Source organism: Hyperolius riggenbachi, chromosome 5, assembly GCF_040937935.1.
Source record: "Hyperolius riggenbachi isolate aHypRig1 chromosome 5, aHypRig1.pri, whole genome shotgun sequence".
NCBI classification, from domain to species: Eukaryota; Metazoa; Chordata; class Amphibia; order Anura; family Hyperoliidae; genus Hyperolius; species Hyperolius riggenbachi.
The window spans coordinates 126,729,632-126,755,930 of NC_090650.1; the positions used below are offsets into that span (position 1 = coordinate 126,729,632).

The 26,299-nt window shown below is 41.8% G+C and overlaps 1 long non-coding RNA gene across 1 annotated transcript in view; it reads left to right on the forward strand.

The window, feature by feature from the left end:
• LOC137517500 (uncharacterized) overlaps window positions 1–24,839 on the forward strand; it is a 37,143-nt gene extending 12,304 nt beyond the window's left edge. The window contains exons 3-4 of the long non-coding RNA XR_011020551.1: window positions 24,316–24,419; window positions 24,510–24,839. This is a non-coding gene — a long non-coding RNA (uncharacterized lncRNA). The remainder of the gene's footprint in view (window positions 1–24,315; window positions 24,420–24,509) is intronic.
• The last annotated feature ends 1,460 nt before the right edge of the window (window positions 24,840–26,299 follow it).

Below are 26,299 nucleotides of genomic sequence, written 5' to 3' on the forward strand. Positions count from 1 at the left end.
CTCTTAATGTTCACAACCCTTCCCTTGCCTGTTGGTGACCCTCGCAACATGGAGGTTTATCATACAAGGCTCATAAAACAAGTGTTTCCATCAGGATTTTTGCACGCACAACATGTGTCGCCACAACAATATCATATCTAGAGTATTAGAGAAAGGGAAGGTTAGTAGTTGGAGTCCCCCACCTCTCTGGGTCCCCATGAAGTCGCAGGGGCTGATCCCTCCTAGTTACACCCCAGCAGAGAGCCTAGACTGATATTGATTTAGGATCACTTCAACTAAAATTTCACTTGAAACATTGGTATAATATATCAGGGCAATACAAGTCATTTTGCAATTTAAAGTTGGTGTTATTCATTTTGTAATTCGCAGAGAGCTATGAATTAGGAAAGGAATTCGCCACAGCATTGGTTCGCCAGCAGCCAACTTCCATCCCATAATTCCCAGCGTGACTACAAGTTCAAACATGCCACTGGCCGGCTTACATCAAGTCAAAGGATAGGCTGGGCATTATGGGATGGAGGTTTGCCACTGGGGTACCCTTGCCTCAACAAATTCCATCCATTCTACAAATATATAAAATTCTAAGAAGATTTAAACATCAATATTTTTTAGCAACCATGTCAATACACTATAGCTATACTTTCTTAAGAATAGATTAAAGGATTGGCTCATGATTTAGCTCAGGAGGAGTCCCCAACCCCCGGTCTGTTGCCCACTTCCGGTCCATGGGTCTGGCCTCTTCTATTTTTTTTCAGTTCTCTCATTACAGCGTCAGCTGTTCCCGCTCATCCTCTGTATGGCCCGATGCTGACAGATGTTGGCAGCAGTAGAAGTATGGAGCTGATGCCAGACCAGTGTTGGTAAGGCTGAGTGGGGGCACATAACACTGAGGACACATCTAGCTACCTAACCTGGGAGGGGGGCTTCATAACACTGGGAACACATATAGCTCCCTAACTTTGGAGGGGGGGGGGGCTATGTAAGACTGGGGGCACATCTAACTCCCTAACCTGGGAGGGGGGCTACATAACACTGGGGACACATCTAGCTACCTAACCTGGGAGGGGGGCTACATAACACTGGGAACACATATAGCTCCATAACCTTGAGGGGGGGGGGGGCTATATAACACTGGGGGCATATCTAGCTCCCTAACCTGGGCTACATAACACTGGGAACACATCTAGCTCCATAACCTGGGAGAGGGGCTACATAACACTGGGAAGCAATACAACTCTTGTTAGAGTAATAATAACTACATGAGGCTCATGCACAATCTTCTGGCATTTTCTGTTAGGACGTTTGTAGAATGGCAGTGTGTCTATGCACAGAAAAGCAAGGTAAGAAAGCTGCAATGAGAATTTGCAGAATCCTTGTAAAATATGGAATTAAACAGGCTTTTTTTTTTTTCTCAACAAAAGTGGAATCTCACTTCAAGCAGTTAGAGCTGGTTCACACAGATGACTGCCGGCAGCTGCGCGAGTCGTTTACTGCCAAGATAGACCGACACCCGCATTGAGATAAATGGGAGTGTTTATCTCAATGCATTTACTGTCTTTTACTACGCTACTGCGCGAAAATTTGAAGTCGATCAAAATTCTTGAGACACTGTGTGTAGCGTCCAGCAGAGTGTTCAGAGTGTAGCGTTCACCGGTTCCGTGTCCCCTTGTGGGCTCAAAATGCGACTCAGGGACAGAAGAATTGGAACCAATGCAAAACACTTTTCTACTCAATGGCAGAAAAGCATTTGGCATTGGCTAAATGCACCGCCTGCAGAAGCCTGTCTAACCAGTCCTAATAACAATAAAGGATACACAAGGGGCTCGATTCACAAAGCGGTGCTAACCCAGTTAGAGACTTTAGGCATGATAACCATTGCACCACGCTGGTGAAAAGCCAGTTTAGGTGTGATAAGTTTAGGTGTGATAAGTTTAGTTGTGATAAGTTTAGGCATGATAAGTTTAGATCGCTTGCAAAGTCCTGCACGCAAAGCAGCACCATTAAACTTTATGCAAAGTGCACCAGACTTTGCTAGCGCAAAACTTTTGATCAGCTATGCACTGCGGTGCTAACCCAGTTGGCGCTTAAACTTATCACGCCTAAACTTATTACGCCTAAAGTTATCATGCCTAAACTTATCACACCTAAACTTATCACCCCTAAACTTATCATGCCTAAACTGAGTTTAGGCATGATAAAGGGCTTTTCACCAGCGTGCTAACTGTTAGCACCGCTTTGTGAATCAGGCCCAATGTGTATTGTGACATAATGAGATAGACATGTGTATGCCAAGCACACAAATAATTATGATGTGTTGCTTTATTTTCTTTTACCTGAAAGAGTTAAAATTCGGGTATGCAAGTGATAGTCTCTGTCCAAGTCAGACTATGGCCTAACCTTCACTTATAAGGAATTACAGCCATAAAACACTTTCCTGGCAGAAAACGGCTTCTGAGAGCAGGACAGAGATAAAAAGGGTCAATAGTTCATAGATTTTAGTTCTGACATTAATGCAAGTGTCATTGATCAGAGACAATGAAACAGTAAAAACATAAAAAGTGGATTTAAATATAAAATAAAATTGTGAGATATTTAAAAAAAGGTCATTTTTGGGAGAAGGAGGATAGATACAATTGTTTATCTCAGTGTATTTTCACTTCATGTTTCCTATAATGATTGTCGCTGACGGTTTTAAACAATTGGGAAATAGCAGTGTTAATATTCCCAAAAAACTCAGTGTATTTATCCAGCTCATTTACAATATGTGGTGCTGATATTTTTTGGCAGCTTCTACAAAGAACAGTGAGCCATTCACTTCCCTGACCCTGGAGGAGTATATGGCCTATCCTCCCTAGCACAGTCACACGCACACTAAGAAGGGAGAGTGAAGGCAGTTAAGCTGAAGGCCAAACAGCCTAGCGATATTTTCTGGATTGTAGGAGGAAAGTTGATGCAAAAATGAAGAGAACACAAACTTCATGCAGATAGTGTCCACAACTGTGCTCAGCCTCCCCAAGCTTTCGGCCAAGCCTGGCCACTACTTATGGCCACCACACTGCCCTGCTTGTGTATGTACACGGGGTACATTTGAGATTATGCAAGCTTGTCATCAGGAAGGAGGACGTAAATCAAAATTAGAGTCCCCATGTTTATATGTGCAAGCATTTAAATAGCTGGTGCATTCAAGTTTTAATAATGGAACTCGCAAATGTATGCTGTGCATATTTTATAAAAATGTGGCGTATTAACCTTCATTTTTTTTTTTATTAAAATATACATTTACTTTTCCAGATGTGTATTTTTAACTAAATAATAGTAAAACGATTGATGTCCTATTTCAGTTCATTTATGTGATGAATTAGTGGCCTACATTCATAAGGAAGGTGCATGGCTTTGTTGTCAAAAAAGAACAACTGTCACAAGAGAAATGTGGGAGCGGTTATTGCTGACCTCCTTTTGAACATGCCAAATGGCTGGATATAGTATAGATCCTCTGGCTTCAATGCACAGACTGCACCTGCAAAGGGTAGTGCTGTACTGTACACAGCTTTAGTTGTCTGATTACAATGCTTGTAGAGAGCAACCAAGAACCTACAATAAACTGTACTTTATGGTACAGGAAGGCTGTGTCCACAATCCAAATGTTCAAACACCAGTGCTTTGAAGCAGAGGCTGCTAAAAGTCATGTGGGTGGGAAATGGAAGGCCCACTCCTAGCAAAGACATGCCCACAATCTTCAACCTTGGTTGAAACCAGCTTCTTAAGAGTCAGATGAGTAGGGCTTTGTGGATCATGACCCAACCCCCTTTCCACCTACACGAACGTAAGCCAACCTTTTCTCCAGTGCAGAGCTGGCGAATGGGCAAGGGGCAGGACCTCAGTCATTTCTGCAGTCGGAAGTGTTACTGACTTCAGAGCTAAGTTTTGTTTGGCCAGTATGCCTGCGTGATTCTGGCCGCGCATGTCCTCGCTCACGTCAATGGGAGCGTAATGCGCAGGCGCAGCAGGAGATGCTTAGGTTTTTAGGAGGAGGTCAGTAGTGGCAGGTTCCATACAGGTATTTCTCTCATGATACATGCTTAGGTGTAATTTGTAGGCACAGTCCTGTAGTGAAACTGGTCACATTTGACTTGTATTTTGTTTTATGACAGCGTCTTTACTGCACATGAGAATAAACCTTTATCAAAAATCAATTTACTCTACATACCTTTATACTGTACAGTTTTCTTGGACCTGCAAAGTTCTTTTAGTAGTGAGTCTAGAAACAAAAGACAAATAGGAAATATTAATTTGTTATGGTTACTATCTATGAATATTTATAACATAAGTGCGCACAGATGACTTGCACTGTGGAAGAGAGGGACGATGCAGTATTCTAAGCTACAGAGGCTAAAACAAACATACTTTCTCTTCCCAGCAAGTTGTCGCATTGGACCCTTGTGGTCATGCAATGGCACAGAGCGATATTACACATAACAAAGGGATTTCATGTGGCCTCTTCCTGTCTGCAATGTCGTGCCTGTGATTCAGTGTGGTGAAAGGATTTTCTTCCATGCAATGCTGCGCTTCAGGTCACAGCATTTCCAATTGACCTTTATTTTCCCATTGCCCTTTATAGTCAGCACATATAACTTCCAAAAGCTCAATCAGATATTTCTAGAGATAGTATTTAATTAATTTTCTCATATGAAATCTCCAATTTGATATTCTCTGGTGTGTGTAGAAAAGTCATTCACAATGACACATTTGGCGAACACATTGTGTGACAGTGGCTTTGCTTAAAAACTACAATATGAACGAGTGATGTCTCAAAAAGGGATGGAGAGCTTGTGAGTGCACTGGGGCCCCTAGGCCAGAGGACCCACTGATGTCTCTCCCTCAGCTGCTCCAATCGCTCTTCATTGGTACTATCTTTTCCCCAAAAATAAGAGCTAACCTGAAATTAAGACCAAGCAAGGTTTTAAGGATTTTTGATGATGCTCGAAATATGAGCCCTACTACAAAAATAAGCCCTAGTTAAAGTTCATAAAAAGTCAATATAAAGATCCCACTCAATAGATACACTGCCATTCCCCACAAAACCCCTAGCAAACTCAGTGATGAGGTCACACAGGCAGGGCCGGGCCGAGGCATAGGCTGGAGAGGCTCCAGCCTCAGGGCGCAGTGTAGGAGGGGGCGCAGAATTCATTCAGCTGTCATTCCTAATTGTGTTTGAAGCAGAAAGAAATAAGAAAAGGGGATACATGGCAGTGACTGCAAGCCAGATAACTAGATATTAAGGTGTTGGGGAGGATGTGGGCCCTGTGGCGCCTCTTAGTCTAACAGCAATCAGTGTGTGATGGCTCAGGTGGCAGGGATGGAGGGGCGCACTTTGGTGTCTCAGCCTTGGGTGCTGGAGGACCTTGTCCCGGCTCTGCACACAGGCACTTTTAGGCCACAGATGTATTCTGATTGTGGGCCACGATAGGATCATTACAGAATGCAGAGTGGGATGCGTGTAATGCAGATGGATAGTGTACTGGTTAAGGGTGTTGCCTTTGCTAGTGTGTAAAACAGTATGGAGTCTCTGGGCAAGGCTCCCTAATGATCCTGGTTACCCGTGGCTGCAGCTCTGAAGTGCTTTGAGTCCACAAGGAGAAAAGCGCAATAAAAATGTTCTGTGTCATATGAAGGTGGGTATGGGCAGGGCTAAACTGAGACTCAAGCACCTGCGTCTGTTCCATATGGAGGGGGAAGGAGTGGCCTGAGGCAGGTGGCATTAGGAAAACCTGCATATCAGTATGGTCCCCCTCCTGAAGAGTGAGTTAGTTAGTGGAGAAGTCATATGACCTCAAAAGTTGTGGCATCTCTAGGTGAGTATAGGGAAGATTTGAATGGAATGGAGGGAGCATCTTTAAAGAGGAACTCCAGTGAAAATAATGTAGTAAAAAAAGTGCTTCATTTTTTACCATAATTATGGATAAATGATTTAGTCAGTGTTTGCTCATTGTAAAATATTTCCTCTCCCAGATTCACATTCTGACATGCATTACATGGTGACATTTTTACTGTGGGCAGGTTATGTAGCTGCTCCTAGCTGTTTTGGCTGTTAGAGACAGCTGTAAACAGCTAATTCCTGTCTGTGAACATTGTTACATTGTGGCAGTTTGCCCAGAGTACCGCGGTACTCAGAGCTTCTTGTGGGAGGGGTTTCAGCACAAAATCAGTCATACAGCGCCCCCTGATGGTCTGTTTGTGAAAATCTTATATTTCTCATGTAAAAGGGGGTATCAGCTACTGATTGGGATAAAGTTCAATTCTAGGTTGGAGTTACTCTTTAAGTTACATAAGGAGAGGCAAATAAAGAAAAAATTGTGAAAATTGGCTTTGATAAACCCCGAAGCTGAAATGCATGCAGAACGAGAGTTCCTACTTTTTTACATGGACGTATGCATTCTCTTAATAACTTTACTTTATAATACAAAGATGATTCACAAAGTTTAGTAAAGCTTCAGTAGTACTTTTGGTTGACAGTTAAAAAAAAATTTGTGTTTTAGGTTAATGATTTATCATTGTGTTAAACTGACAGAACGCAGACAAGCTGTACCTCAGTAAAATCAGTGAAAGTACTGATGTGTCATACTCTGTTAATCTCTCGCTGCCGGTCCCCTGGTACGTAAAACAGGCAAATATCAGAACATTGGCTAAAAATAGAGGTAATCTGCATTCAGAAATGTCATGTCTGCTGTCACAATCAATGCCAGTGAAGTGCTTCAGCAAGCTAATATCCTCATCAAAACAAATATGGAGCAGTTGCTTATTGATTATACTTGGACTGCTATCACCTTTAATATAGAAATGTAAAAAACAGACAAATGGGCATAAAATGCGTGGACGCTTAAAATGAACCAGTCACAAATTTTAACTTGCCATGCTAATACCACACCATAAAAGCAGATACAAGGTGTCCACATTAACAATAATCTGTCTCAAAATCTTAAAGCGTACCTAAAGTGACATGATGACATAATCAAATACACATATAGTACTAGCCCTATTAAGAAATTATATGAAATTTATTTCTGTTTTTAAAGTACAGCGAGAGTTAAAAACTTGAGTTGGTATTTATGCAAATGAGCTGGTCTGAGCTTGTTTAACAGTTTGTCAAATTCAGTTGGTTTCCTGAAAAGTAAATACTGTAGATGCTATCTGCTATCTACTGTCAGGGAGAAGATAAAATGATAAGGTTTTGACACAGGAAAGTTCAAAGGGTTATTACTGCTGTTTCTTTTTCAGCAGATTTTAAATTTGGATTCTAAACAGTAGCTGTGACAGTCTGATGCAATCTTTGTACTGTACTCTAAACTAAATAAAGCTATAAGTGCTTGTTCACATCATAATTGTTTTCGCTTATTTTTGAGCGCTGGCGATTTTAAAAATCTCCTTAAAAGCGCTTGTGCAATGTAAGCTTATGTGAATGTTCTCACATAAGCAATGAGCTTTCTATCCAATCGCAAACCTGGCTCCTGCACCATTTTCAGAGCGATTCAATAGAAAGGATAGGGAAATCGCTAAACGTTTGAAAAAGCACTTTGGAAAGTGATTTCCTGAGCACTTTTAATGAATGAATACATTGTATTTATTCATTTCCAGGGCAAAGAGTTCACTTCCTGACTAACTTTAGAAAGTGAAAAAAAAAGGCTACACAAAAGCGCTTAGAAAAGCACTTTTGTAATGCTCAGAAAAGCGCTTTCAAAATCGCTCAATAAATTGCAAGCTGGCGATTTATAATGTCAACAAGGCCTTAAAGTGAAAATAAAAATATGCCCTTCCAGTCCACTTCTGAACTATCTCAAATTACGCTGCTTCCTATCACTATAGACTAGTCAAATTGTGCTTTAATATCCTCACATGTGATCTGCCGCTAACAAGACAATGAACCCCATAATCCATTATGATCCGCGTATACGGCCCGCGGACCTCCTCAATCCGGCCCCCCGAAGCCTGCAGCATGTTTATTTTTTTTCTTTTTAACTCAATCTGCCCCCGGAGTCTCCAGCGTGTTGCACTCACTCCACCGGCCGGTCTGCCTATCCAATCAGACAGGGGGTCTGAGGCGGTCGGCCGTGGCGTGCCCTGGTGCGTGGCTCCGTCACACTGCTTGACTCCGCCCCCAGCCTGGAGCCATTGCCGCAAGCCCGCTCTGCACTGCCCGCCTGTTGGAGCGAGCGAGCCGAGCTTCAGCGTTCTGTGTGCTGGGGCCTGGGGGACCTGCCTGGTGCTGCGGCTGCCTCTGACTGGCTGACATGTGGAGGGAAGTCCTGGCTAGGAGACATCACGCCATTGCCACCTGCCTGGCTGCTGCTGTGGAGGAGGAGTAAGAGACAGGACCTGAGAGGAGGTCGGGTCCAGGTCGCCAGAGGAGATTACAGAAGAAGGTATTGCTTTGCCTGCCTGCCATTTGGCAATGTGCTGCCATTAAGATTGCATTTGTGGGGAAATGTGCAGCCATTAAAATTGCATTTGTGGGGAAATGTGCTGCCATTAAGATTGCATTTGTGGGGAAATGTGCTGCCATTAAGATTGCATTTGTGGGGAAATGTGCTGCCATTAAGATTGCATTTGTGGGGAAATGTGCTGCCATTAAGATTGCATTTGTGGGGAAATGTGCTGCCATTAAGATTGCATTTGTGGGAAAATGTGCCGCCAATAAGATTGCATTTGTGGGGAAATGTGCTGCCAATCTCATAGCATTTGTGGGTAGATCTTCTGACAATTTCATAGAATTTGTGGGGAAATGTGCTGCCAATCTCATTGCATTCGTGGGTAGGTTTGCTTCCAATCTCATTGCATTTGTGGGAAAATGTGCAGCCAATCTCATTGCATTTGTGGGAAAATTTGCTGCCAATCTCATTGCATTTGTGGGAAAATGTGCAGCCAATCTCATTGCATTTGTTGGAAAATCTGCTGCCAATCTCATTGCATTTGTGGGTAAATCTGCTGCCAATCTCATTGCATTTGTGGGAAAATGTGCTGCCAATAAGATTGCATTTGTGGGGAAGTGTGCTGCCAATAAGATTGCATTTGTGGGGAAACGTGCTGCCAATAAGATTGCATTTGTGGGGAAATGTGCTGCCAATCTCATTGCATTTGTGGGTAGATCTGCTGCCAATCTCATTGCATGGCCACACCCATTCCTGCTATGTCACCGCCCACATCCGGGCATGGCCACGCCCATTTTTTTGCTGCGGCACTCCGGCCCATTTTCAAAACTCAATGTGGCCCTTGACTTAAAAAGTTTGCCCACCCCTGATCTATTCCCATTACTGCTCCTGATCTGTTGCCCATATCTGAAAAATCATTCACTGGCTTGCAATACATCTCAGAATTAAAATAATACATTACTGCACTCTCAAACCATCCCATCTAGCGTTCCAATGTCCTAAAAATGTACACTTCATGAATTACCTTATCCTATGCATGGCTACAAGATTTCCCTAGAGTGTTTCCTATTGTTTGGAACACTTCTTTCTTTCACTGGAATAAAGGCTATGCTTTTATACAGTAGTGCTGTTAGGAACGTGAACAAAATGTGATCTACTTGCTGGTGGTACTGCATGCAGGACTGATCCCCTTTTCCCATCTATCATAAGTCCACTACCCTGGGATTGACTTGCAGTTCACAACCTGCACATGGCATCAGATTTCTGAACTTTCTGGGACTTCCACCTTCTGCCAGCAGAGGTTGACCTGCTGTCTGAGGCTTACAAACTTATCAGCTGATACATTCAACATTTACCATACATAGAACCAGCTGTCCTTGTAGCAGGTGCCAGAACATTGTCAGCCTTCCTTGTGCTTTCTGAAATCTGATAATAGAACACAGTAACTAGAGCCCAACTGGTTGCAGATGTAGAGTACCAGTTTCACAAATTGTGCCTTTGAGTTCCTGCTGGCAGCACTTGTGGACTTTGCATGGACATCTGCTGTCCACCAGCACATCTGTCCTCTTTCTGGGAACTGTGCTGTACTTTGTCTCACCTGCAGTTGGAACTCTGTGAGCAGTCACATGACCATGGCTGCCTCTGCCATCAGATCATTGTGCTATGTTTCTCAACATTTTATTGGAATGTATCCCTTTTAAAACCCTGTACTCACCAAGTACCCCCTAGCATAGTAAACATCATCACAAATACCCCATGACAAATATATATTTAATCTTAGTACATGATAATTGGTTCTAAACAATTTCCAAGTATTTACTATTGTTTTTAATTAGCTAAAACACTAATTTGGTGTTGTTTAACTAAGATTTATCATTTTGTAAAATTCTAAAGCCCAATCTACACGATACGATTCTTTGTATGATTCGATTACAATTCTATTTACGATTCGATTAAATCCGACATGTCCGATCGGGATTTGATTCAATTCGATTTGCCATTGTTTTGCAATGGCAAATCGAATTGAATCGAATCCCTACGGACATGTTGAATTAATCGGATCGTAAATAGAATCGTAATTGAATCGTACAAAGAATCCTATAGTGTAGATTGGGCTTAAATTTTCATGTTCTTGGTTAAGTATACCAAGCCAGAGTACCCCCTGGAACCATCAGAAGTACCCCCTGGGGTACGCGTACCACACATTGAGAAACTAGGTGCTAGTAGGCATTGCGATTCTGGTCATCGGTCCTTGTTCCCTGCTCCTGATAATCTAACTTCTTATATATATATAGTATCTCTTGGCTGCTGATTGTGTTTATTTGTTCATGTACATATATTGTGTGAATTGTGCACTTGTATATTGCCTTGTATAAATCTGTCATGCTTAGTTGGTTAGGGTAGCTTTTCGGGAATCTGTGGTGCACCGTGAGTTTTTGATTGTGTGGTTGCATGCATTGTTGTACTGTATGTATATATTTTGCACTTTTGTAAATAAAGACGTTTTTTTTCATTTTATCCATGGCTTACATAGATAAAATGTAAACCATGTTTAGACATCAGCATTTCCTGCAAAGTGATCTACTGTTCCTGTGTAATCATGTTAATGATCTGCAAGCGCACAAACAGTGTTTTTCCTTATGTTGTTTGGGTGGACATGCTTCCTGTCTATGGTGTTTGGGCATACATGCTGCTTAAATATGCTGCTTGGGGGCATTGTGCTTTATAGATGTTTGGGAGACATGCCTGCTTTATTACTAGTGTCTAGGACTGTAGAAGTGTCACTATTTTGCACAGGTTATACAGTAAGGTTTACTTAAGCTCTTACTTCATTTTTATATGCTGGAAGTGAGTAACAGCATTTTGTCATTATTTATTTGATCACACACCCTTAACTATGCACAGGTCACTTTTGAATAGGTCTGCCCAGACTGTAAGTTAGTAGCAGTCGGGAGCAGCCAGATATAGATTTGTAGGCACATGTCACTTTTGTATTAGTCTGCATGGATTGCAAGTAAGTAGCAATCCTATGCAGACTTGTAGAGTCACTTTTGTTGTAGTATGGGTGGAGGTTTTATAATAGGCAAACAGTTTAATAATCATAAACTCATCATTAACTTGCTGTATAAATTTATAGATTGCACTTGGACACTTTGGCTTCAATTCATCAAGCATTACCGCATTCGGTAATGCTGAAAACAGCTGACTTAACGAAGCACTTTAGAAAATGTTAATTCATCAAAGCTGTTACCGAATGAGAAGCTGAAATGACACAGCAATGAGATAAATTACCGACATGTGCTCAACAAATGTTAATTCATCAAGGTTCCCACATTCGCTAACACATTCGGTGTTTATCTCAAGCTCTCCCCTGTCGTTACAGGCTTCGAAAGCCTTCTGTGTGAATGTTTTCATGATTAGCAGGAGCAGGCAGCCAATAGAAACAGCCCCTGTTCTCCTGCAAGTGCCGCTGATAGGTCACACAGGCTTCTCCACACAAGCTTTCAGACCCCCCAAGCAGTGAGCAGAGAGAACGGGTCAAAATATATCCCCAGATTCCCTTCGGTGGTGTAACCCTTTCAGGCCCTGTTTGATAATGCAAAGATGCTGGTGGTGAAATCACCAAGCATGGCATTTGTAATGTCTCCAGGAAGTTCATCTACGTTGTGGCAAATAAATAAAATGTTAAGAAAGACTGATGGACAGATTCAGAGCAGCAGAGGCAGTATAAATAACAGTAACTATAACACCTTTACATCTAAAGGGATGTCTGGATGCCTTCTATTGTTATCAGCTTGTAACAACACACGGACATTCCAAGCTGCTCTGCACCACTCTGCTGTTATCTAACAGCCTTTGATGAATTGAAGCCTAGTAGTTCGGTAACTTAACGAACCTCTACCACACATGGGAAAATATTGATGAATTAGCACAGTGAAGTGTAAAATACCGAATGCGGTATTTTAAGGACTGGGGTTTTGTTATCGAACACCCTTTGATGAATTGAAGCCTTTATCTTCAAGATGACACACATTCAAAGGACTGGAAACGTCTGCATGAAGCACTTTTTCATATAATGTTTGATATTATGTTGGTTATTGTATATATTTGTCTTTTGATATTTTGTTTTATTATTATAATAATTGAGAGATTCACTGTTTTACACCATTTGACCACTTGGGGGCATTGTAATGCACTTTAGACATGTATATGTGATTCACTGGACTTTATTCCTCTAATTTAATTTGTATATATGGCATAATGTGATGGGCATTTCCTAACTGCTTTCATATTCTTCTATGGGTGCAATTGTCCAGATTCATTGTTTTATTATTAAATTATTACATAAGTTTGCTTTTGTGTGCTGCTTTTCCTCAGGTGGTCATCTCATTGCAGTTTGTGCTTTGTCATCATGTGCCTTCGTAAGGAAGTTGTCCCTACGTGGGTCTTGGTTTTTCAACAGCTCAATTTTTGGTGGCAGAGAGTACAGATGGCATTGCTTTCATCTGAGGCAGACACACAAAAAAAATGTCCAAACGGCTGAGCCCTGGGATGATGGCACTTTGGTGGTGGCGGCCGACTGAGTGTTAAGTGGGGTGCCAGAATCAGAGCAGGAGGAAGATATGTCATGGTTCCGTGCCGAAGCTGAGGAAACTGAGGCATTCTGTGTTAAATAGTCAACTAAGTCTTGACAATCTTGGGGGTTGATGGCACGTGCCTTCTGAACACTGTACTTTGGTCCAGGGCCGCACAAAATCACGACAGCAGGACCTCGAACAGACCTGCCGGGTGGCCTGCCTCTGCTTCTTTTGCTCATATTGGAGGGGGGGATTAAGTGAAAGGTATGTACTGTAATTAATGTGGTTATAGGCGCTACTCCAAACTGAGATATATTAAACAAACAATGAAACAAAAGGACATGGGCCGCCACACAGTGGGATGGGAACAGCCTCCCTAAATCAATGGAATAAAGTCTGTGCAGGCGCTCAACATAGGATAGTTCACAGTCCCAGAATAGTCTATATTCAAATGGGAAAAAAAGACGATCTCACACGTTCACAGATAAATATCCACCAGGTACTCTCACCAGATCAGTAGGCTGACTCAATCACAAATCAGCAAAGACAGCTTAGCAATAAACTCCAAAGATCTTCTACTGCTCTTAGCATCTGTGGATTAAACATAGTATACGGACATAGCGTAATACTGCTAATTGCAGATTATTGTGACAGTTCACCCCGTGTTAGGTGATCAGATGATCCACTGCGTGTTCCCACCACCTACACTACAATGGTTAACCGCTCACCAGATTCCAATGCTGACCCCCTGTATCGATCAGCTATGCTCGCTTGTGTTTAAATCCTAGTTGCTCAGATGGGATGCACTTCCTTAAAAACTGAGACAAAAGCTCCAATAGCATAATACTGTATTTAATAGAACGTTAAAAACACATTGATGCACTTACAAACGAAGACATCAAACAGCGCATATAGAACAGTCCTCGGCAGTGTATAGCAAGTTGCTTCGTATCCTGAATCGCGTCTCCCAGTGCGACTTCCGCCAGAGGTATGTACTGTCTTGACTAAAACAATGTACAGTCACACAGGTGCAGTGAACAGGTATGCAGTGACTAGTATTACAAATGTGCAGCTGTCACACACACAGATACCGCAAACAGGTGCAGTGACTGGTATATAACACTGCGTGAGGTCACGTAGGTAGGTGTACTGAACAGGTATGCAGGGATTGGTAATAAAAATGTGCAGCTGTCACACACACAGGTACCGTAAACAGGTGCAGTGACTGGTATATAACACTGCGTGCGGTCACGTAGGTAGGTGCACTACTAAACAGGTATGCAGGGATTGGTATTACAAATGTGCAACTGTCACACACACAGGTACCGTGAACACGTGCAGTGACTGGTATATAATATAACGCTGCTTGCGGTCACGTAGGTAGGTGCACTGACCAGGTATGCAGTGATTGGTATTAAAAATGTGCAGCTGTCACACACACAGGTACCATGAACAGGTGCAGTGACTGGTATATAACACTGCGTGCGGTTACGTAGGTAGGTGCACTGAACAGGTATGCAGGGATTGGTATTACAAATGTGCAGCTGTCACACACACACACAGGTTATTGGCCTGAGGAAGCGGGCTCTGACCCGCGAAACGCGTTGCCTGTGTTACTAATAAAAACCTTTGTAAGATACAAAGATTTTTTCGTCACTGAGGTAAGCTACCTCAAATTTATTTTCCGTTTTTAAACTGCTTTTAGATGCTTTTATTACTCCAGGGCGCCTCTTATACCCTTATTGTGCAATCATACCCCCTTACCTCACCCGTCTGAGGGGTGGGTACAGACCACACGTGGCTTCGACCACGGCGGATATCTGTCCCCTTTCTTTTACCAAGGAGAGCGACCGCATCCAGGTCCCTAGGGACCACCCCGAGTGGAGTCGGGTTTGTTGTCTCCACCTGCTTCCTGCGGTCGGTTGCCCCTCTGCAACCCACCTTTGTGAGTAGTGTCTTACTTTTATTACTTTCCATTGTTTTTGACATACTACACCATTGGGCTCCCACTTTTGTCTCCTGTATCTTTTCACTAGAGGGTGTTTTTGACACCCACATCCCACTACAGGTGCAGTGACTGGCAAATAAAACTGCGTGCGCTCACGTAGGTAGGTGCACTGAGCAGGTAGGTATGCAGGGATTGGTATTACAAATGTGCAGCCGTCACACACACAGGTAGTCACTGAATGTGCTGGGCCTGGCAGTGGCACAGTAGGAATTACCAAGGGGCCAAGGGCCAGCTGCGACTGACTGACATGGCTGTGTAAGTGTCTGTGGGACACACACACACACAAAAAGAGAAATAGATCTCAAGAACAACATTAGCTCTCAAAAGAGCTGTTGAGGGGTGCTTTTTAGCAATAGGTGTCAGCAAGGAGCAAGCTAACAAGCCTAACAAGAGCCTAACTAAGCTTTCCCTATGTCTCTCTGCATCAAGCTCTACCTTCTCCAATTACTGCAGCCACACAAGTGAGTGAAATGGCTGACGCTGCCTGCCTTTTATAAGGGGGGGCTCCAGGAGGGAGTGTAGCCTGATTGGCTAACATAGGCCCTATGCAATTACCAAACTCGCCAGCGCTAAGTGCTGGCGAGTTCTTAAATTAGGCGTCAGCAAGGTCGCCTAATGCAATTGCATTTAACACCCCCCCAGGGCGGAAAAGAACTCGCTTGGGCGATATAATCGCCCAGCAAGTTCCTTTCCTCCTATGCAATTGCATTTTGCACCCCCCGGGAAGCGATGCTTCCCGGCAAACATAGGTGCTAACTTTTCACCTGCTCTGAGCAGGCGAAAAGACCTATCGCTGCTGTCAGCGGGCTGATTTTGGCATCTTTACTAAGGAAACTCCAGATGCCAGTGATTTAAATAGGTAAAGGAGTCAGCTTTGACTCCTTACCTATTTAAAATGTAACAAAAAAACATACCTCCATCGTTCCCGTCTTGCCGCATGTCCCACGCCGCTCTTCCGCTCATCTCTGTGACTGTCAGTGTTCTTGGAGCCCGGCAAAGCATCTTTGAGTATCCCGCCGGGGCTCCCCATTCGTCCACTAGGTGGCCCAATGAGAATCATCCTGATTCTCATTGGTCCAATCAGAATCAGGATGATTCTCATTGGGCCGCCTAGTGGAGGAATGGGGAGCCCCGGCGGGAGACTCAAAGATGCTTTGCCGGCTCCAAGAATACTCACAGTCACAGAGATGAGCGGAGGAGCGGCGTGGGACATGCGGCGAGCTGGAACGATGGAGGTATGTATCTTCTGATAGCGACGAGCGGCGGGTACGAGCCTTGCAACGATGCGCTGGCTCTTGCGACGATGCGCGCGCATCTTCCCGGGAGCGAGGCAGCAGTGTTGTGGTGCTGAAGGACAGCTCCACGGCACAAATGCCTCGCTCCACATCGCTGGCCACACAGGAGCATCGCTCGGCGAATACCTAGTATTCACCTGAGTTATGCTCCTTTACGCAAGGACATTGCTCAGGTGAAACTGGCAATTGAATTTGCCGGTAAATCCTGAGCGATGTGAGGAGATAAGAAGCTCACATGTTTTCAGCTTCTTATCTCCTCGAATTGCATATGGCCCCATGTGTCTGCTGACTGTGATGTAGAGGGTCAAAGTTGACCCTAATGATGTAGTATAGGGGGCGGGTCGAACTCGCATATAGTTCGCAGTTCACCGCGAACACCTGAAGTTCGCGTTCGCATGCAAACTGTTTGGGCCATCTCTATGGCTTTGGACTGATTCACGATGCCTGATGGTATTTGAAAAATTGACTCCATGAATATATATTTTGCTGTCTTTATGGTGCATATGCCCTTGCTTACTGTTGTGCTTTTCAGTATAATTCAGCTTATTTTTGTGTCATTTCTGTTCTATTTCTAAAAAAAAAAAAAAAAAACCTTAAAAAAAATGTTAAAAAATTAAATATTTTCAATGTATATTTTTAATAATTTTGCTAATAATTAAGTAAAAATACTAATAATGTTTCAACAACAACCAAAATTCTGTCTAGTACGGCGCAGTTAGGAATAATTATATTATAAACATTATCAATGATCTATTATCAATATATAAACATTATCAGTGAAAATACAGTAAATGCTATATTTACATGGCTAATTACAAATTACACAATGCTATAAAGCCAAGCCTTCATAAGTTCTAGGTTCCTTCAGCATGCACATTAATTAGCATTCTTGATGACAAAGCCTAGAATGTAAAAAAACACATTTTTACAGAATGTTGCCTTTTGCGCCTACTTTCACTGTTTAATGTAATTTGTTATGGTCGATATTCACATTCTGCTAGATTTTTTCCTGGCACTCTAGGAAATTAAACACAAAACCTTTGTAAGGGGTTCTTGGCCGATTCCTTCCCCTACACTCGCTGTCACTGTTGTGTGGGGTGTAGCTCGCCCTGCATAAAGTCTGTATGAACGGCTGCCCTGATTGTTATCAGTGGCTAGCCACAGCACACCCCTCAATAATGAGGGGAGGAGGTCCGAATCTAATATCTGTGATACACATAAATCTAGGTGCTGCTGGGTACCTTTGTAGGTATGCACCTGCGCACTGCACAGACGTGCTGCCGCAGTGAGAAAAGCCAACAAAGTCCTCATTAACTAAATGGACAGGAACAAGGTTGCACCAGCACCACTTTGTCTTTGCAAATATGTAATCAAAGATGCTTGACTGCCACGTAGATAATAAACATAAGTAAACAGGGGTGCACCATATAAAATGTGGACAAATTGCAAATAGTGCACCTCTGTTCACTTATATGTTCATTATCTATGGACCTCTTCCACTAATTTGTGAGTAGAGTCCTGTGGCCAGCCATTTACGTAGACCTTATGCAGGGCGAGCTACACTTCACACTGTACTGACATTTGATTAGAGTGTGTGTGTGTGTGTGTGTGGGGGGGGGGGGGGGGGGGGGAATCAGCCAAAATCCCCTTACGAAGGTTTTGTGTTTAATTTTCTAGAGAGCCAGGAAACTGGGCTTTTTATTTACAGGTATACACAATTTTAAATAAAACAGTAGAAGTTATATTTTAGTATGTATAGTAGACATTTAGGTACCCTCAGGGCTTTATCCTTAGGACCGTATGTGACAAATACCAATAATTAGCAGAAAATTATTTCTAGTTTTACTGGAAAGTTATAAATAAATAAACCTCTTTCTTGAAAAAAGTATTTAAACAAGCTGACTATAAGGTCATCCAGGTGCATTAAAGCACATGTGTACTGTGCTGCCTGAGAGTAAAATCACAAAAATTAATTAGCGCTCAATTTAATCTATTTTTATTCTTTTACACTATGCAGTGGAGAAAAACAAAAATCCAATTAGTTTTTACATACGACACTCCCTCGTGTAGTAGCATAGTTTTTTTTAAAGCTGCCAGAGGTTTGGCATGTAAAAACCCAATGGGGTATTGTATAACGTGTTAAAAATGATTCATTTAAATATGAATAACTGTTGTATTAGAAAAAAAGTCAGTAAAATTTAAACAGTCAAGGAAATAAGGCAGCATTGATTTTAGTTTGGCCAGAGTGAAATCAAGCAGCCTACTATTTATGAGGAATTTGTTTAGAAACCTGTATACATATTCTGTATTCCCTGACTGACAACTTTTCCTGTGTAAATACTTTCTGAACACAACAACAAGTCAGAGTTATGGATTCACTTCTGAGTGTGCTATTACGTTTGTTTAGATTATTATGTAAAATAGTTAAATTGGCCCAAACGTATTAAAGAGAAACTGTAACCAAGGATTGAACTTCATTCCAATCAGTAGCTGATACTCCCTTTCCCACAAGAAATCTTTACCTTTTCTGAAACAAATCAACAGGGGGCCCTGTATGGCTGATACTGAGGTGAAATCCCTCCCACAGTGTGATGTCAGCACCTAGGTACTGACATCACAATGTGGGCGCCTTTTGGCATTGTGGGAAATAACAGCTGTTTCCAACTGCCAAAAATGCATCATCTCTTTCCACCCCTGCCAGCAGTAAAGATGTCACCATGTGATAAATGCCAGAATGTAAATCAGGGGGAGGAAAGATTTTACAATGGGCAAACACTGACTAAATCATATATAAATAATTATTGTAAAAATGAAGCACTTTTTTTTTCAAAACATTATTTTCACTGCAGTTCCTCTTTAAATGTAAATGCAAAAAGTATAAAATATACGAAACCGTTAAATATCAGTACAATGCTTCACATAGCCTTACACTGTTTTATAACAGCTATTGTTAGTTCTAATTCACCTGTGCAAATGAATACTCAAAATGTTTTTATTTTTTCCTTTGTTAATTCATATAGTGCTTAAAATTCAAATGATAAAAGACAATGCATAAAGATATGTTAATCACATCCTTAACCACTTTGTCCTCCTTGACGTATAAAAACGTCAAGGAGGACAGGCGCGCTCCCGCGGCCAATCGCGCGCATGCACGCGCACTCCCGGCCGCGGATTCGGTAGGCCCAGGAATCAATGTATCGGGCTATGGTGCCCGATCACTGATTCCTCTCCCCCGCTGAAAAAGCGACAGCTTCTCTCGGAAGCTACGCTTTTTCTGAGACTATGTCCCTCTAAGTGTACATTGTACGCTTAGATTGACGTTATGTAAACAAACTCGAGGTTGCCATCTTGTGGCCAAAGAGTAAAACTACATCTAAAAGTAAAAAAAAATTACATTACACACACTTTTCCCTAAATAAAACACTATTTACTTCCCCCCCTCCCAAAAATACCCACATAAAATGTTTAATTAAAAAAAAAACATTACAATTTAAAAAACGGACAAACACATAAATATTTACCTAAGGGTTTAAACTATTTAAATATCTATGTAAAGATGAAATATTTCTATATATATTTTTTTTTATAAGCTTGTAAATAGTGATGGATGCAAAACGGGAAAAATGCTTTTTTATTTCCAAATAAAATATTGTCGCCATACATAGTGATAGGGACATAATTTAAACGATGAAATAACCATGACAAATTGGCAATTACAATACGTGGGTTTTATTTATGGAGGCATGTAGTATTTGAAAACTATAATGGCTGAAAACTGAGAAATAATGAATTGTTTCTGTTTTTTTCTTATTCCTACTATCAAAATGCATTTACAGTAAGGTAGCTCTTAGCAAAATGTACCCTCCAAAGAAAGCCTAATTGGTGGCGAAAAAAACAAGATATAGATCAGTTCATTGTGATAAGTAGTGATAAAGTTATAGGTGAATGAATGGGAGGTGAACATTGCTCGGATGCATAAAGTGAAAACAACTGAGAGCTTAAGTGGTTAACAACAACACAAAACACACAACATCAATAAAGAATATATTATGTGTACTGTATACAGGATCACATTGCAGAACATGCAGTATAGATAGTGGGAATAAATCACAATTAGTGAGGGGCTAATGTAGTATTGGGTATATAAACTGTAAAAGAACAGTTCCCGAGCATCCCCAGCAAACTAAGTCCAGCCAACTCATTGGTGCTTTACCCAAACCATAATATAAGCATGAATACGTATGTCTTCCTTGATGAACAATAACGTAGCTGCATAGAATACACACAACATTTTTCTAACAATTATTTTTGGAGAAACATAACAGAGTGTGATGAACCGCTATATTTTTTTCTGTGTTCCTATGGTGTACTTGAAAGACATTTTGGTTCTTCAGTGGTAGTCAATGTATTGAGGGAAACCACAAAAGTAAAGAAGTAATAGCCTGTGTCTATAGTTCAGTGGGATGGAAAAGCACCATAATTGCTTAAGCTACTGGGTGCAGGCACCCCAAAAAATATAAAATAATTATAACAGCTTAAAATGAGAGGTCATGTTGACCTACCTCCCTCTGAAGATACACACCAGGCATATACGGTGGAATTTTTAAATTTTATTCCACAAAAACCAGGGAGACAACATGTTTCGCAGGACTGTCCCACTTCTTCAGGTCAATGACAGTAAAGTGCCCATGGCTGGGGTTTATCTGGGCTTGAGCATCTCTATAGCCGGCTATGCTTCGATAAACAGATTTCTTGCGTACTGAAGAAGAATGGGGAGCCACTTAAACAGCTTTTCTGTTGTCTCAAAATTAACCCAAAAGATATTTGAGTTTTGTGTTATGTCTCAAACATTCTCTACTCACCTTATTTGGAGTTGGGGAAAAAAGGTTCAGAAAACTATTCATGCACTTTCATTGTAAGGAAGCATTCCGACATTTATATGTAAATGCTTACAAAAATTCAGAAGTTATAGAACAATTATACAGTCCAAAAAGCCTGATCATAGTTTTGCATTTTGCTACTTTAACAAATTTGCTTTGACATCAGAAATAAGAAGTACGGGCCCAAACTGCTCATTTATAAAGCCTATTCAGGGATATGCCACAAAGCACAATGAGCTCAGTGCATGAATGGCTTCTGGATGCATATTCAAGTCAAAGAAGTAGGAAACAATGACTGGTGCACAAAAATCATGAACTGTGTCTAAGGTGCATTTTCTGAGTATGTGAGCCATAAAATCATTCATTTTTGAAAGCTTTTGAAAATTGCATTTTTGAAAAAGGAGTTATTATTCTGAAGAAAAACACACATCTTGTGTAAGTCTAAAATGTCCAATTAATTCATGCAAATGCGTGTGGAAGTACATGCAATAACATATGTACGGTATACAAATAAGAATGAATGAGCTGTAACATTTCAAATACATTTTGTAAAAAATTATTAATTTGGTTTAAAATGACTGGCCAGTTGTTCTTTCAGCTATACAATCTCCATTTAGAAATAAGCTGTTTCATCCATGGGCATGTGCTTGGTTTGGTAAATTTGTATCAGTAAAGCTCTTGCTCAGAACAGATTTACGTAGCTTATGTTTACATGAACATTATGCTTACCTTCAGCGAATCAGAGGAATTTATTGTACACGGATCTCCATGTGCCCTAATACTAACCAGTCAAGGGGCAAGACTATCAGAACCCTGGTAAAACCTTAAGATCCAGTAAGAGCTAGTGCTGGCTACTTCAGCCCTACCCTGTAACGTGTATTTTTTCCCCGCTCACTATTTTCTTTAAGTAGCAGCATGAGCAGCCTCCTACCCATTGCCAGGTGGCAAGCCTTCATCTTTGCTAAGACCATGGTACATCCTTTGATGATCCTAGCTCACAGGTTCATTAGGTAGTGCTAGCTAGTGCACTAACTGGTGGTAGTCTACAGCATGGAATCATAGGGGTCCATAGAATGGCGGGTGTGGAGCTAGCAGCATTTGGTGGCCTCTGTGTGCACCCTCCCCCACATTGCAGTAAGGGGTTACATACTGTAGGGGCCCCCCTTCCCCAAGATTCTCCAACCTCCAGCTACCCAATGGGTGCGGTAATCCTGCCACCGCCGGTCAGTGGGGTTAATGTAGAGTATAGGGTCGCATTCATTACCTCTCTAGCAAGCATGCAATTTATCCTCCTTCCACCAGGCATCCTCCCGTTTCCATGACTCCCCCGCAGCGGCATCGCTATCTTCATGACATGCAGGCATTGTAAGTCAGCAGCTACCGCTGCACATTAGCCCTGATTACCGGCAGTGGCAGGATCTCAGCACCCATTGGGTAGCTGGAGGGTGGGGAATCTCGGGGAAGGGGGGCCTCTACAGGCGATGGGCCTCGCGGCAATTGCCTTGTTTGCCCCAATTATAGCACCGGCCCTGATGACAGGGGGTTTACCTTGTATCACCTCTTTTTTTACAACATTCAGTTGAGTCTGAAACTCAGAATTTCCGGGATGTTTTTGTTATAGCCAATCATGTTACAGACCAGTTGCTAACCAATCTAAATAGTTGCGAGATGTTCAACCATAGTTTTTTGACACAAGTAGTCCAGTCTCTTTGTCACTCCTGAAAAAATTTTTTTGAAACAAGTCTCTGGCATCAAGTATAAATTAAGCACATATTTTTTATAAAGCATTTCTTAGTTTCACCACTTAATAAGATGTATTTATACGATTATTTACCATGGGAAGATCTAATCTGCTAATCTGTCACTTCTACCAAGATAGTTAAAATGGTACCTTGTTGCCCTAGAAAGCCAACAGAAATCTAAAAGCAAATAGAAAAAAGCAGGTTGGCACTATGGTTCAGCAAGCGTGCTTAGGTAGCATTATAGGTGCCCCATTTCCAGCCAAGTAGACAGCGTATGCAGAGTGACAGGGAAGGCAGAGAAAAAGGGAAAACCGGCACTGCTAAAATGCTGTATTTATTATCTTCATGCATAAAAAGCATAAGCGAACATGATATAATAAGGCAAGCTTGCACAGTGGATATTACAGATCAAAGTGGGGTACCTGGTGGTGCGGTGGGTGCGGGTTGTTAAGCCTGACGGCCGTTTTGCGCACGTCTGCGCATTTACGGAGGCTGCAAAGGTCTAAAAATCTAATCTAATCTAAAAAGACTGGTAAGGAGACAAACTTGCAGATTTAAAGCAGGAGGGACAGCCACACTATCCCAGGAAAAAAAAAAAGTAGATAAATATTTGTTCTTCTTACGTAGCAGATGTATTGTACTGTCCACATAGATAAATACTTGTTCTACTTACATAACATATTTATTGTACTGTCCATGTTTTGACTTCAGTGAATTTTATATAGGAAATAAAGAGAAAACTGTTCCTGGCATTTTCCATTTTTATTACCTCTGACTGAAGTCAATCTTGATGTAATTTCCTCCCTTACTCTTTTTTACTCTTAGAAACTGCTCTTTCATATCTAGCTTGCTTTGTAAACAAGTGAGCACAGCATAGATCATATTTCAGCTGCTCACTGAACTGCCCTCAGCCAATCGGTGAGGAGCAGGAATGCGCTAGGGGTGACGACAAGCGTCCTTCTCCTCGGCAATGTACCAAATAGAGCCAGGCTGATTGAGATAAGATTTATTACAGCAGAAATGTTTCTGAATAGATTAGAGTGCTTGCAATGCAGGGTAAGTTTGCAAGCTGCGTAATAAACACAGAGAAGTGGGTAAATGGAATTTGATTTTATGGCTGACAATCCCGCTTTAAAAAGAAAAAAAAAGTTTTGATAAGCACACAAACATTCAAAAGAAATAAAAAGTTTCATTTGAAAATCAATTTTTAAATATTTTTTTATACTTTTCCTTTAAGCAAGGGGAGAATTGTTTAAATAAGGCCTGTTCATACCCTCATGCTGTTTCTGCATGTTAAAGAAGAATTCCATAAGACATTCAAAGAAAAGTATAATTATTGCACTAGTTTTTTTCTCTCGCTTATACTACAATGTTTTTGTATCTCTTCTAGACCACTTCAAAAGATCATTTGGATATGCTTTTTCTACCCCTCAAACGTTAGTATTTCAATGACCTGCCAGAAGGCATTTCTACACCTCTTACTGTGCTAATTAGGTAATGAAAGTTCTGCCAGAGGGAGTCTATTATCTTTAGTTCTGTCAGTCAAGCTGTTCTCTAATTATGCCTTGGATTACAAATTTGCAGGCATTAGTCTGGTTTCTGACTTAAGCTACATACTCACCACAAGACCAAACAGAAGATGGATCGGGGAACCTATGGCGCCTGTGACCCAAGGAGCGAGGAGCGATTATCATCAATGAATCATCTTCTACAGGAGTAATGTGTGTCGGCACACGATGGGTGCGACACGATTGCGGCATTTTGAGGGAGAATCTACAGGGATATGAGCGATCGTCTGCGATATGATTCTTCATGACTATCGTGATCGCCGCACTTCGTGAAAAACGATAGCACAATTGTGAGACCGTACTTTAAATAAAAGTCTCCATTGTTGCATTTTGCTGCACTGGCTTGCATTTGAAGCCAGTTTGAATAGATACCATAAAAAAATGTAAGACTACGCATGTCACCAAGATCCAACATACCAACACAATGCAGATATTGCATTAAGTCCTGATTCAAACGTCACCGAAGGAACCAGATGCTTTACTGCACCAGCATCAATTGTATGAAGAGTTATGGCCAAGTGAGCACTGCTGCCTTGCAGCACAGTCCCAGGTACAAATTTCAGCCAGAACACTATCTCTATGGATTTTGTATGGTCTGCCTTTGTTTGAATGAGATTCCTGCCTGCAGGCAATCCAATTAACTCCTATGTCCACAATACATACTGGTACGTTAATTGGCTTTTCCACAAATTGACCAAGCTCCATTCACTTAAAATGTGACAAAAGATGTAATACCTATTAACAACAAAGGCTATTTCTCAAAAAGTATACTAAACAATTTACTGGCAATAAATGCTTAATATGTTTTTAAAAAACAGAACAATCAAGTGGATATCCAGCCTATAACACATATTAAACAGATTCTCTTCTCCTGTAAAGTTGTAATTACCTGCTGGGTTTTCTTGTGAATCGCTCCTGGGACTCTGTATCCACTGGCTTCCGGCATGTAACCCTGCCCCTGCTGAAAAACGGCATGACGCTCTCTCTACTCGAGATAGAGAAAACCCAATGGTGTCAGCGGGATCAGACCTATGTGCCAAAAGCCAGCGGACAGCATGGAGTCCTGGGACTGGTTCACAACAAGACCCGGCAGGTAATTATAACTTTACAGGAGAAAAGGATCAGTTCCATATGTGTTATAGGTTGGAAATAAATTTTAAGTGCTTAGATACAAATGCACCATAGTTCACTATACTCTATAAAGCAACAGGCCAGCATGATCACTAGCCAGCAGCCAATTTCAGTGGCCCACACCTCTGTTCTCCTACCTCCATCATACACTCTAGTCAGCAGCCAACTTATATAGAACATCCCTTATGCCTCAGTCTCTCCCTCCTTTTATCATGCTCTCTCTTGTCTGTAAACCAAACGCTCCATCCACTCTTCCGAACTATGTGCCACTTCTCCCCAGATCTGGCTCTCAAGAGTAAATACATTGAATGGTTAGGCAGTGTAGGCAGCATACACTTACCAAGAATATGTAAAGGTCCTCAGAAGCCTCTCTTGTGTGATACGTCCCTCCTTCTGTAATTGCTGGGCTCTGAGAGTTTCATCTATTGCTGTACATTTAAAGGTTACGTCATATAATGCCGCTTCCATCCTAAAGGTGCAGTGACATCATCAACAGTCCACTGCGGATCCCACTGGCTGGCTGGCAGCAGCAAAGTGCAATCTGCTATGCCTATGTGTGCCCAGACACAGGTCAGCCACGCTTAAAATTTGAGTTGTACGGGCCCAGGCACCCTATGCTACACAATGATGGGCAGTTTTCCCACAGGCTCCGCTGTAGGTGTGGGGGCGACATTT